At 37.9% G+C, this 14910-nt stretch overlaps 1 protein-coding gene across 2 annotated transcripts in view; it reads left to right on the top strand.

Moving 5' to 3' along the window:
- OXCT1 (3-oxoacid CoA-transferase 1) overlaps window positions 1-14910 on the top strand; it is a 141278-nt gene that overhangs the window by 28316 nt on the left and 98052 nt on the right. The window lies entirely within an intron of this gene.

The raw sequence follows: 14910 nt of genomic DNA, 5'->3' as shown, positions 1-14910 counted from the left end.
ATTTCTTTAAGGGAAGAGCTTTGCACATATAACTACTTTGATGTGGTTCAATTCAGAGCAAATTCAGGCACTGACTGTCCTTTGGGTATCTCAGTGTTTGGAAGGGGCTTGAATAATTCTGCAGCCTTCCCAGGCTTAAGGACCCAGGGCAGAAACAGGGGCTTTTACCAAAACCGTGCCATTTTGGTTTTAACATATTGAACCTCAAAGAAGACTTCAAATGGTTCTCAACTTGAGGCTTTGAGGATCAACTTGGAACCAAATTTTCGTGGGAGTTTGAGGTAGTTTTTCCTTGGGAGGGCTTTATAGGACCCCTATTGGGATCTGGAATTGAAAATACATAGGTTCCTGATTGATTTTTCTCATGATGGCAGGTGTTGTATGTGGTATCTTTTGATTCATTTTTACAAGGCCAAGATAATGTTTCATGAAGTCAGTACAGTGTATTTTGAAACAATCAAATGTTAGAGTTTTGTTCCTTTCTTGGAAAATGAAGTGTGCTACTTTTAAATTGCTGAGGTATATGTTACTTTCAACTGAGGCGTGGTGGTTTCTTTTGCAATGGCTTTACATTTTCTGCATTTAAAATGGATAATGTGGCTTACACTTTCTGTGTAACCTGTCTTTAATTTATTCATCCATCTTAATGACCTGTCCGTGGCACACAACTATAGCATTACTGAAAAAAGGCCTACAGCATAGCTTAAAATAATCAATAGTTTTACACCCTGTTGACTTCCTGTATTTCTGTAAAACTGTCAGAAACCAGTATTTCTTTCTAGAGTACAGAGGGGCGTTATGCATTATCCTGGGTGAAGTTCTCTTTAAAATTTTTCCTGTTATAATCTGGTTCTTTTCAGTTCATCTCATTTCTTACAAAAGCAGAAAATAACCTTGTGTTGAAGAATCATTGTAGGTATTAGGAAAGAGAGGCTCTCTTTTGGCCTAAGGAGAGAAAATCCTTTAACTGATCCAGCAAATGTAGTAAAGGCTGCCCTTCTGTGTCCCGGAACAGACATCTCTGATGGATCACAGAACGCTTTTCTGGTAGGCCGAGACACACATTAGGGTCTCTTTCAACACAGTGATGTGCGCAACCACTCCTCATTCACTACACTCTCCAGTATGGTAGCCACTAGCCACATGTGACTTATAAAATTAAAATTAAAATTATGGCACAGTGGCTCAGGCCTGTTATCCCAGCACTTTGGAAGGCTGAGGCAGGTGGATCGCTTGAGCCTAGATGTTCAACGGCAACATGGTGAAACCCTGTGTCTACAAAAAATTACAAAAAATTAGCCAGACGTGGTGGCATGTGCCTAAGTCCCACCTACCCAGGAGCTGAGGTCTGAGGATCGCCTGAGTCCAGGAGGTCAAGGCTGCAGTGAGCTGTGACTGTGTCACTGTGCTCCAGCCTGGGCCACAGAGTGAGACCCTGTCTCAAAAAAAAAAAAAAAAATTGACTGAGAAATTGAATTTACGTTTATACTAGTCCCATATCAAGCAAAGCTACATGTGGCTAGTGATTACTGTATTGATCAGCACAAGTAAACATTATCATTGCAGGAAGTTTTACTGGACAAAGCTGGATTAGAAGGATCAAGAATAATCTGTTACACTAGTTCAGGAACATAAACAAAACAGCTCTTTGGACTATAGGATTATTGTAAGCCTACCCCTGACACCTGTTCATAGTAGGAACATATAGTATACATAGCAGAAACCTGACCATAGATTGAATTGTAAGAACTGTGCTCTCAAAAGTGGAAAATAATTTGGAATTGGGGTTAGTGCCTAGATAGGGCATTTTCTGATATGAAACTCTGTTTTGGCTTTGTGACTTGTATTTTGAGTCCAGTGAGTACCCTGGACCTCCAGCCCCCTGTTCTGTGCTATGCCCTATGCACTCCATTACCTGCATACCATAGAAATCTGGGCTCCAGATTTCTATGACTTTTCAAGCCCTATCTTGCTTTCTTTTATGGGGGTCATAGTGGGATGGATGATTATGAGCTGGTCTCTGAAGTGCAACATTTAAGAGGAATCTTCAGAGATCATTAAGTTAACTGCATATTCTTCTGCATACAAAATGCTAATAATGTTAGCTACTATTCAAGCATTTATGATGTATCAGTCAGTACTGTATTCCTTATGTGCATTATTTTTAAATTCTCACAGTAGTCTTATGAGATAGGAATAATAATTATCTTTATTTTAGAGATAATGACTTTAAGGCATAGAGAGGTTAAGTTATATACGCAATGTCACACAGCTTAGGTGGAACCAGGATAGACCCACAGAGAAACTGATTCCAGGCTGTCTACTCTTTTCCATTATGTTATGAAGTGCTTCCATATTATCTATCAATGGATGCTTTAAACTCTTGGAAGATATTGAATCTCCAGAAGTAGTCCATTTCATTGCTAACTATTAGATACAAGCAAATAAGGAGTTCCTTTTTTTTTTTTTTGCCCAGCTTATTTTTCTATCCCAGACCTTCCTTGACAATTATTTCAATTGTAGTCTTTTTTTTTTTTCTTCTAGTACCATCTACCTTAGAGATGTCTTTGAGAAAGGCATCATCCTGTGTTCAGTGGCCCCGTGCATTCATTCAGTCTTTCTCTTGGACTCTTTTCATTCGATTGTCTAGCCTCTTTGACCTTTAAGCTTTTTACATATTTCTCTAAATGTGGTGACTGAATGTCTGTTCTAGTACTATAGTATCTTAAGCAGTGGGAGGCATAACAGTGTGACTACACCCTATATAACATAGTCAACGGCGTCTTTTTTTTTTTTTTTTCTTAAATAAAGAACTCTTAGCTCATCTCCTTTCTTTTGAATTGTATAATCTGGATTAGAGCTTGTCTCTTAAAGCTCTGTGCCAGCATCTTCCCACTCCACAATGCTGCATCTTCTCAACCTTTCTTCTCCCTGGTGATTTGAGTTTTGACTTGAGTTTTAAGGAGGATAGAACTATAAATATTTAAAGTACTAATGATGATTCCCTGAGACATCTTAAATTTGTTTTGGATTTAGAAGCAGGGTGGCAAAGGAACATACCTCTTGCTTTTTTGTTTATAATTTTTAAATTATATAATTTACAGCAAGTGTTTTACATCAAGAAGTAAACGAGTATGTTTATTGTGAATTTAAAAGAAAATCAAATTGTCCTTGATGTTACTTATTTCTAGACTCTGCAGAAGGGAAACATTAGTCCTTTTGGGCAAAGTTTTGGTTTCAGATGTGTTCTAGACCAAGGGCCCCCAACCCTCAGGCCATGGACCTGTACTGGCCCATGGTCTGTTAGGAACTGGGCCTTACAGTGGGAGATGAGTGGTGGGTTAGTGAGCATTACTGCCTGAGCTCTGCCTCCTGTTAGATCAGCCCTGGCATTAGATTCTCATAGGAGTGGGAACCCTGTTATGAACTGTGCATGTGAGGGATCTAGGTTGCTCGCTCCTTATGAGAATCTAACTAACACATGATGATCTGAGGTGGAACAATTTCATCCCAAAACCATGTCCCCGCCAAACCCCTGTCTGTGGAAAAAGTGTCTTCCACAAAACTGATCACTAGTACCAGCCAAAAAAGTTGGGGACCACTTTTCTAGATAAACTTATGAGTTGTGTAAAACCATAGAGGTGATCACTTATGTCTGTTTTTAACAAAACCAATATGAACATTACATTCATATTTCTTAAAATGTGCAGCCATTTGCCTGCTTCCCCACAAAGTTGTGACACAGTTGATGCTGGCTGTATCTTCCTACCCCTCTTATGGACCTAGGTAGCTACTTGGGAAAACTAGTGCACATGGGCGCATATTGCCACACATGCCAGAGAGATGTTTCTCTTTTCAGTCCAGACAGTGTTGTTTCTGGACCTCCCTCTCTTCGAGTGAGGGTGAAGTCTTCCCTGATAAACTTTACAAGTTCAAGTGCAAAACCAGCCAGGGAATGACTCTTGGATGTTGCCTTCCATGTGTATGACAAGGAGTAGCAAGGACTCTTGCGTCTTCCAAAGGGAACTAATTTGGCTGTTTCTCAGGAGGAATCCTGTTATTGTGTTAAGCTCTCAACTCCCTATGAGCCCCTCTGCTAGTCTTCTGTGTGCATAACCTACCATCTAAGTTTCTCTGGAAATAGCCTATTTCTATTTTTTTTTGAAGGAGCCTATAATAGAAAACCTATGGGGAGGGATGAGAGTGCTTCACTCAGGAGACTGTTGATGCTTTGTCTCCTGCAAGCAGCCTGGCATACACGTGCTGTCAGAAAAGGTCGTCTGACTCAGCCACTGAAGCTGCTGAGGCTGCCTGTGACTGAAATAACCTCGCTGCTGTGGATTTCTTTGTGCTGTCAGGCTTGTGCCATGGCTAGTTTACGAGACAGCAAAGGTTTACCCAAGGCCCTTTCAACTATTTTAGTTAACTGCGGCTTTCAGTCAAAACAAGTATATTTATCATGACATAAATATAATTACTTTTATTGTATTTATATTGTGGTATAAAGAATTGTAAAAGAACCGTAAAAGAATTGCTTAGATGATATGATATTTGGTGCACACAAATATTTACTGTAGCCTGTGTGGTTTATGAAGCATAATATAAACTGAATATCGGTAAACCCATCTAATATAAGAATTAGAGGTTAATGGACATATAGAAAATTATTTTCAAAAGTGATATCCTAAGACTTATATTTATAAGAGCCAGGCTCCAGGGAGCTGTATCTTCTGTGTTCTGTACCAGTGCCTGGCACATGCCATTGTTTTAAAATTTTTGAATTTTTGTGGGTACATAGTAGGTGTATATATTTATGATTATTGGGCTGTTCAGATTTTTAATTTCTTTCTGGTTCAATCTTGATAGGTTATATATGTCTAGGAATTTATTCATTTCTTCTAGATTTTCCAATTTATTGGCATATAGTTGCTCCTAGTAGCCACTAATGATTCTTTGAATTTCTTACGAGTTGTAATGTCCCCTTTTTCATCTCTGATTTTATTTGGGTCTTCACCCCTACCCCCACCCTCACCGTTGTTAGTCTGGATAAAGGTTTGTCAAGTTTGTTTATCTTCTCAAAATACGAACTTTTTGTTTCATTGTTCTTTTGTATTTTCTTCATTTCAAATTTATTTCTGCTCTGATCTATATCTCTTTTACTAGTTTTGGGTTTGGTTTGCTCTTTTTTTTTTTTTTTTTGAGACAGAATCTTGCTCTTTTGCCCAGGCCAGAGTGCAGTGGTGCTATCTTGGCTCACTGCAAGCTCCGCCTCCCGGGTTCACGCCATTTTTCTGCCTCAGCCTCCCGAGTAGCTGGGACTACAGGTGCCTGCCACCATGCCCGGCTAATTTTTTGTATTTTTTTTAGTAGAGATGGGGTTTCACCGTGTTAGCCAGGATGGTCTCGATCTCCTGACCTCGTGATCTGCCTGCCTTGGCCTCCCAAAGTGCTGGGATTACAGGCGTGAGCCACTGCGCCTGGCCTGGTTTGCTCTTTTCTAGTTCTTTAAGTTACATCATTAGGTTATTTTTTTTTTCTTTTTTGATGTAGGCACTTATAGCTGTAAATTTTCCTCTTAGTAATTTTTATCTGATGAAATGTTCTGTAGATCTCTATTAGGTTCATTCTGTAGTGCAGATTAAGTCCTATGTCTCTGACTTTTCTTCCTGAGAAATCTGTTCAGTGCTGAAAATGGGGTATGGAAGTCTCCAGCTGTTGTATTTTAATCTGTCTCTCTTTAGCTCTAATAATATTTGCTCTATGTATCTGGCTGCCCCAGTGTTGGGTGCGTATATATTTATAATCATTGTATCCTCTTGCTGAATTGACCTCTTTATCATTATGTGATAAGCTTCTTTGTCTCTTCTTACGGTTTTTCTCTTGAAGTCTATTTTGTCTGATGTAAGTGTAGCTACTCCTGTTCTGTTTTGTTTTGTTTTTGTGGGTTTGCATTGGCATGGGATATATTTTTCCATCCCTTTATTTTTGGTCTCTGTGTAGCTTTATAGGTGAACCATGTCTCTTGTAGACAACAGACCACTGGGTCTTATTTTTTTCATCCATTCAGCTACTGTGTCTTATTGGAGAGTTTAGTCCATTTACAGTCAATGTTACTATTGATAAGTAGGGACTTATTCTTGCCATTTTGTTTTTTGTTTTCTGGTTGTTTTGTGGTCTTCTTTCTTCTTTCCTTCCTTCCTGTCTTCCTTCTAGTGAAGGTGATTTTTCTCTGGGGTGCTTTGATTTCTTGCTTTTTATTTTTTATGTTGTATTTGATGTTAGCAAGAGGCTTGAAAAGACTGTCTTATAACTCATTATTTTAAACTGATGAAAACTTAACACTAATTGCATAAACAAATAAGCAAAAAGAAAAATTATACAAACTCTACGCTTTTTTTTTTTTGAGATGGAATTTTGCTGTTGTTGCTCAGGCTGGAGTACAGTGGCATGATCTCGGCTCACTGCAACCTCTGCCTCCCAGGTTCAAGTGATTTTCCTGCCTCAGCCTCCTGAGTAGCTGGGATTAAAGGTGCGCACCACCACGCCCAGCTAATTTTTTGTATTTTTAGTAGAGACAGAGTTTCATCATGTTGGCCAAGCTGGTCTCGAACTCCTGACCTCAGGTGATCTAACCACCTCGTCCTCCCAAAGTGCAGGGATTACAGGCATGAGCCACTGTGTCCAGCCAAAACTCTATACTTTTACTTCATCCCTATGCTTTTTAACTTTTTGTTTCTCTTAATTTCTTATTGTGCTATGTCTTAAAGTTATTGTGGTTATTCTAATTGGTTCTTTATTTAGTCTTTATGCTTAAGAGTGTTTACACACCACAGTTGCAATGTTATATTAATAATATCCTGTGTTTCTATGTGTGCTTATTATTACCAGTGAGTTTTGTATCTTCAGGTGATTTCTTGTTTGCTCATTAACATCCTTTTTTTTTTTTTTTTTCAGATCAAAGAACTCCCTCTATCACTTCTTGTAGGACAGGTCTGGTGTTGATGAAATCCCTCTGATTTTGGTTGTCTTGGAAGTTCTTTATTTTTCCTCCATGCTTGAAAGACATTTTGCCATATATACTATTCTAGGGCAAAAGTTTCTTTCCTCCAATCCTTTAAATATGTCATGCTACTCTCTCCTGGCTTGTAATGTTTCCACTGAAAAGTCTGTTGCCAGACATATTGGAGCTCTGTTGTCTGTTGTTTCTTTTCTCTTTTTCTCTTACTGCTTTTGGAATTCTTTTATCATTGATTTTTTGGGAATTTGATTAACTCCCAAAAGGTAGCTTTGGAGGTAGTCTTCCTTGGGTTAAATTTGCTTGGTGTTCTATAACCTTCTTGTACTTGAATGTTTATCTTTCTCTAGGTTTGGGACATTTTCTTATCCCTTTGAATAAACTTTCTACTCCTATCTCTTTCTCTACCTCTTTTTTAAGGCCAGTAACTCTTAGTATTGGCCCTTTCGAGGCTATTTTCTAGATATTGTAGGTGTGCTTCATTGTTCTTTATTTTTCTTTTGTCTCCTCTGACTGTATTTTCAATAAGCCTATCTTCAAGCTTAGTGATTTTCTTCTGCTTGATCAGTTCTGCTATTTAAGAGACTGATGCATTCAGTAGTATGTCAGTTGCATTTTTCAAATGTAGAATTTCTGCTTGATTCTTTTAAATTATTTCATTCTGTTAAATTTATCTGATAGAATTCTGAATTCCTTCTTTGTTATCTTGGATTTCTTTGTGTTTCCTCAAAACAGCTGTTTTGAATTCTGTCTGAAAGGTCACATATCTCTGTTTCCCCAGGATTGGTCCCTGGTGCCTTATTTTGTTTAGTGAGGTCATGCTTCCCTAGATTGTCTCAAGGCCTGTAGATGTTTGTTGATGTCTGGGCATTAAAGGGTTAGGTATTTGTTGTAGTCTTTGTTGTCTTGTCTTATTAGTGCCTTTCCTTGGGAACGCTTTCTAGGTATTCAAAGGGACTTGGGCTCCAAACATAGTTGCTGTGGTTTTTGTAAACTTGTAGGAGGTATTGTCTTGATGGTCTTAGGTAATATCCAGAAGAATTTTCTGGGTTACCAGGTAGAGACTGCTGTTCTTTTCCCTTACTTTCTTTCAAACAAGTGGAATCTCTCTCTCTCTCTCTCTCTCTCTCTCTGCTGAACTGCCTGGAACTGGGTGTGTGGTGATACAAACACACCCCTATGGCTACCACCACTGGGACTGTGGTGGGTCAGGCCTAAAGCCAGCACAACACTGGGTTTTGCCCAAGGCCTGCTGTAACTACCACCTGACTACCACCTATTTTAACTCAAGGCCCTAGGGCTCTACAATAAACAGGTGGCGAAACCAGCCAGGTCTGCGTTCTTACCTTCAGTGCTGTGAGTTCCCCAAATGCTGTTTGATTTTTGGTTCTTGTGATGGTGCTTTTCTGTGTACAGATAGTTGTTAAAATTTGGTGCTCCTGAGGTGTGGACAAATGGCTTCAATTCCACCATTTTGCTCCACCACCTCTCCATCTCTTTTTAGGAGATTAATCAGAGGAAAAGATCGGGGTATGTCTGCCATCCTGCCAAGCAGACATATAGTGTTTCTGGTTGGCGAGTGAGGAAAGGTAAAGATTGCAGTGTAACTGATAATACAAATTTTCATTTTAAATGTCTATTTTGGAGGATAATGAACATATATAGTAGTAAGCAGAGGAGTATAATGTACCTTCCTGAGCCCAACACCTTAGCTCCAATGACTATCAACCCATGGTCACTCCTGCCCCATTCACATTCCCATCTCTTTGCCTTCTCCCTCCTCTAATTGATTTGAAGCAAGTACCAGATATTACAGTACAAAGATAGTTTAAGGAAAGTTCACTGATACTCAAATTCTAGTGTACTAGGTATTTTTATAGGTTCTGGAAATAACAGCAGTGAACAAAACAAAACTCACTGCCCTCATGGAGTTTACATTCTGATGGTCTATCTTGATAATAGGATGAATAATAAGTAAAATATGTAGTGTATTTGATATTGCTGTGTTAAGGAAGGAAAAACAAAGCATGAAAAGGGACCTGAAATGTCAGGGAAAGAAACTGAAACTTAGGGTGGTACAGTGAAAGGCCTCGGTGAAATGACTTCTGAGTAAAGACCTCAAGAAAGAGAGGAAGCTAGATTTGCAGCTAACTGATGGTGGAGCCTTTTAGGGCCAAATGAGTAGTTCTTGCAGTGGCCTGAAGCAAGAGCATCCCTGGTGGTTTGGAGAACAGGGATGACAAACTTTTTTCATTGCATGGTCGTAGGGTGTGGAGTCTTATGAGAATTAACTTTCTTGAGAGTAATGGCAATATGTTTTCCAAAGACTGTGACTTTTGACATTGGAGCCTCCTGGTATTTGTGACTCTGGCCCTGTTTGAAGAGCTTTGTGTTAATAATTCCTCATACATTATCTTAGAAGTGATCAAGCTGGTTGTTTTACTTCACAATAGAAGGTGGGAACGCAGTGGATTTTAACCAGGTGACTTAAGCACTGAAGTGGATCCTATGAACATTTAATTTTCATTATTAAGCAGGCCAATTAATGTGTCAGTGTTTTAGAGATTTGGGCCATCATGCTTCCTGCTTTAGAGAAATGAAAATGCCTAAAGAGTAAGCATAATTCCTTCCCTCTTAAATTTTTGTTATTCTTTAGACTGCTAATGCCTAATGATACAGTTTTAAAAGCAGTGGAACTCATAATTTTTCAAGAGGCAATAAAAAGAATCTTGGGATAGGAAGAAAAATGAAGCTTCTGTCCACGTAAGACAAAGACTTCTCACCATGTTGAAAAACTTCATTAGATCCCATTTCAAGAACACACACATCCATACACAGGCTCATTCCTGTGTGAAATTCATTCACACACAAACATCTCTGACATATGGAGGCATGTTTATGAGAACTTGGCTGAAATGTCAAATTTGGCATTCACTGTGTGAACTTACTATGCTGCATGCTCTTTGCTGCACTTTAGAATTTACCTGGTTAAAGCTCTCTATTTCAGTTAGCTATGTAGAATAAGGTTAGCAAAAAACTCTTCCTAATCTTCTTGAATCTACTCACATGGGCCAGTTGAGTTGAACACTTGACACAAGTTCTTTTAACAGAAAGAAAAAGGTGTCTGTTTGATACGATATGGAAAAAAGAAATACCTTCCTTCCACCAACCCTCCCTGAAGAATCAGTCCTTTGGCAGAATACTATCACCTTCCTAAGTGTTAACTTTTGGGATGGATGTGGTTAGTGATGGATATCATTCATACAGTTTGATTTTTTAGACATGGTAAATTATATAAAATCTTTAACTTACATTTATTTTCCTTATTGTTTTTCAGTTATATTATTTTACTTGTGCTTTTGGACTTTTTAAAATTGATTACTAAATCATTCTTAAAGAGATCTGTAAATTCTGTGCCACATATTTAGCCAGGTATAGAATGCTTCGAAAATATAATATCCTAACATAAGCATACTGAATGAACTGACTGATCATACTTGTTTCAAGAGTATTGAAGTATTTAAAGACGATTCATTCGTTTCCTTGAATTTTCATGAAATGCTAGATTGGTTTGAAAATATTTGGATGCTAATGAAGATGTACTCAATGAAGACATATTGTAGTTGAGTAGTTTGGCAAAATAACCTAATAGAATTACTGTTATGATAATATTTGCTGTTTCTACCAAGGAAGCAATAAATATAAAAATATGGACTTGGTGAATGCCTAGTATTAACTTACTGCATTATTTTACATACGCTTGTATATTAACAAATATAATTCTTAGCTTAATGACCATTTACACCTAGAAGAATAGCAGAATAGAAATAGTTTATTGGTGATAAAAATATATTCAACAAAGTGTTAATCTTGACATTTTATTTCTTGTTGCTTGGTAACAATGCTGCAGCTATGCGAGAGAGTTCCATTATCTCAGGTACAATGGACTTCATTGCATTATGGGGTAAAAATACCAATTACAGCAAGTCATTTGTATGCCATTATCCTCACAAAATTTTGGAGCTATTTTTTATAGTTTGTATAGAGATCCTAAAAGAAAGTCATTTTAATAATACATCCCCCTTTCTTGATGGATTGGTGAATTTTATCCTAGCTATTTTTGGCTTTTTGTCTTTATTTATAATTTTTCAGGCCTCAAATTTGTGTTTTTATTAACCTGTATTGTGTAAATCCAGGCTTTTAAATGTTATAAATATGCATATTATAAGTGATGCTTCATAGTCCTTATTGAACATCTTTTATCCTTGACCACTGAAAGAAGAGAGAAATATCTGGGTGAAATTTTTTTGCCTCATGAAAAATAGGGCATATTCCTCATCCTTCTCTAATATAGAACTTCCTAATTCAGGACATTAGGAGAGCCTGTTGAACTAATGTGGTTTGTATTAAAGAGAGGCTGATTCATGTTGTATAGAACATTTTTTTTCCTCTGTAATATTGGTTCACAGTTATTACTTACAAGGATTGACAAAATACAGCCCACGGCCTGTTTTTGTACAGTCTGAGAGCTAAGAATATTTTTATATTTTGAAAAGACCATTTTTTAAAAAAGTATGTAACAGTGTGTACCCTGCAAAGCCTAAAATATTATTTAATCCTTCACAGAAAAAAGTGTGCAGACCTTTCATTTACAGCATAACTTCTATTTCTGTAGTCTGAATATATTAAATCACTCAGTATTTCTTAAAGGATCAACATAGAACTGAAATAACCGGTTTGAAGACAATGAATAGAAAATTAATTAGAATAATGTGAATTTGTATGGATGTCGAGAAATGACTGCAATTTTGTGGGACTGGTTTTGGGGCTTCTATGAAGGGAAGACCTTGTGCAAGCAATTTGTGTATCCAGCTCTAGTTGCTACCATCTTTTAAAAGCACAATGCCTCTGTCAATAGATCTGATGTTAATATGATATAATTACATATTGATGGACTCATTTTATTAGAAGCACTTGCCTTTTTCTTGCTTATTTGACTTATACTTAAGGGCCAGTTTCTCATGTATAGAAATGCATAGCCAGGCCATGTACAGTGGCTCATGCTTGTAATCCCAGCACTTTGGGAGGCCTAGGAGGGTGGATCACCTGAGGTCAGGAGTTCAAGACCAGCTTGGCCAGCCTGACCAACATGGTGAAACCCCATTTCTACTAAAAATGCAAAAAAAAAAAAAAATTAGCCAGGTGTGGTGGCAAGTGCCTGTAATCCCAGCTACCCACGAGGCTGAGGCAGGAGAATTGCTTGAACCTGGGAGGTGGAGGTTGCAGTGAGAGGGGATTTTGCCAGTGCACTCCAGCCTAGGCAACAAGAGCAAAACTCCATCTCAAAAACAAAACAAAACAAAACAAAATTGCACAGCCAGATGAATGTCAGTAACCAGGATGATGGGTGGAATCTTCTCCAGCCTGACATGTGGCTGTAGCTCCTGCTGGCTGGCAGAGTTTCCAAGAGCTACAGACATAGTCCAGGGTTGAAGTCGTGCCGTGTTCTTGGGGTTTGGGAGGGCCCTGTGTCTCTGATTTTTCATCTGTATCATCAGCACCTAAGGAGGTGGAAGAACAGTGATGGAGAGACTTTGAGGATGGTGAGGCTGATTACTCTTTTTTTCCCCCACCAGTTTTGTAAACTGCCTTGTAGCTCTCTCTTTTCTTTTTGGTCAGAAACACTTTTGTAAGACTTATAAATTCTTATTTGTTGGTAAGGTAAAGCCTCAAAGCAGGAAGTTTACCCAGGGTAGCAGCAGAAAAGGATTGAAACAGCCAAGGTTAGTGGTGAGTGGCAAGTCAATTATTTTAGCTAGATTCATTTAACTCCCCTTTCTTATAAACAGTGTTCAGAACTTCACACTTGAGCACCATTTCCACAGTACCTTGTGTTTGATATTACTTTGCATAATGCTTTGGGCTTTTCAAATCACTTTCACATACAGTATCTCATCGGATCCTCTAATCACCAGGTGAAGTTGGAGGAGAACCAGCTTTATTACAATATTGTAAATGAGAAAACTGACATAGATAAATTTCTTGGACTAGGTGACTCGGCAGTTGAACTGCATGTAAAGGACACTTGCAAGACTTGGATTAAGTCCTGAGTCTCTGTGACTTTCTGGTTGCTCTGACAATATCGAGGCTTTATTTCTGGATATGTATAAATAGGAATTATAAAAATCTGAATGTAGGTAGGTATATAGGCATTTGTAGGAGCTTAGATTTTAAGTGCATTTGGAAAGGTCATAATTTTAGCTTGTGTGTTGTATGTAGAACAGACTTTAGAGGCATAAAGGGGCAGACCAATGAGGAGACTGATGTGATCTGGGTGAGAGCTTGAATGGTGGCTTGGACTTGAGTGGTGGAGAAGACGATAGAATTAAGAGATATGATATGTTGGAAGAGGAATCTATCCAACATGCCCATGCCTTAGATGTGGAGAGCTTGGATAGAGGAAAGGTAGAAATTCACTCCTACACTTGGCTTGAGCAATGATATATCACTTACTGAGATGGGAAACCTGGGATGAACCTGTTGGAGTGAATCAAGAGCTTGCTTAGGATTGATTGGCTTCTTAGGCATTCAAATGGTGGTGACAGAGGTGCAGATGGATATGTTATGTGTAGTGCTCAGAGGGGAGGTCGGGAAGGTAGTTATACAATTGGGAATAATTCACAAATACTTGAGTTAGGGTTATGGAATGGAAAAGATCACTTAGGGAAAGAAGCACTGGGACTAATCCTGAGGAGTCTTATCTTTTTTCTTTTCATTTTTTTTTTGAACAGAATACGAGATTAAGATTTGCTTCTCACCACTTTTGTGACCTTAGACAAAATAGTGACATTCACATTAAAATAAGACACAAAATCACAAAAGAAATAGAGTCAATAAATATATGAAAAATATTCAATGTCTCTTGTCAAAGATATTGAGTTAAAACTATAGGGTGGCATTTTTCACCTAGCAAGTTATCAAGTGTTTAAAGTATAACATCCATGTTGTTGAGAGTAGTTTCCAAATGATACTTTTATATATCACTGAGGGTTATAATTGAAATTATCTTTCTAGAGAATAATTTAGCAATACTTTCCAAAACCTTAAAATGTTGGTACTCATATAAAGAAAATCTACTTCTAGAAATGTGGTCAAATAATCAGACATGCACAAAAATAATAATCACTAAAGCATTAATAGTGAAAGATGGAAAACATAAAAGTCCAACAATAGAATTGTTGATATGTTTTACTGTAACTGTTAAAATATCTTTCTTTAGGGATTAGTGAACTGCAAAAACATGCTTAATGTTTTATGTAATGAAATATATATTATAACTCAAATGGTCCCTATTTTATAAAAAGAAACATTATGTATGAACAGTAATTACAGAAAATCAAGCCAAAACACTTCCATGTTTTCTCTCAAGTCTCTTTGTTCCACGCAGAAAGTGTCTCCCCATTCCATTATGGCCCATCCTCACCCAAATGTCCCTAGACCTGTCAATAAAGATGGCAAGTGTAAAATGCCTTAAGTCTTCTCCTTCCTTCACAATTGACCTTATTTTTCTTGTTTATCTGCATAAACAAGGCCAAGAAGTGGAGAGGGGTTGTGTGGGGTTAGTGCCATACACTCGCAGCAAACCACCACCATCAAGATCCCACAGCAATTACTATCTGTATCACTAAATTGGGCACTCACTGCTCTATATACAACTTATTTTCAGGTTAGTCCTACCTCAACTAGATTGTAAGATGATCTAAAACAATCACAGTGTCTTATGTAGCAAATCCTTAACATTTGTATACCTAATAGCCATGTTGTTGACTACATCCCCAAGCAACTCTGAAGGTAGCAATTTGTAGTTTTGGTAAGCTAGAAACTTCACTCAATAT

Source organism: Nomascus leucogenys, chromosome 6 (assembly GCF_006542625.1).
Source record: "Nomascus leucogenys isolate Asia chromosome 6, Asia_NLE_v1, whole genome shotgun sequence".
In the NCBI taxonomy this organism is placed as follows: Eukaryota; Metazoa; Chordata; class Mammalia; order Primates; family Hylobatidae; genus Nomascus; species Nomascus leucogenys.
Note: the sequence above shows the minus strand (reverse complement) of the source record. Positions and strands in the feature narration are given on the sequence as shown.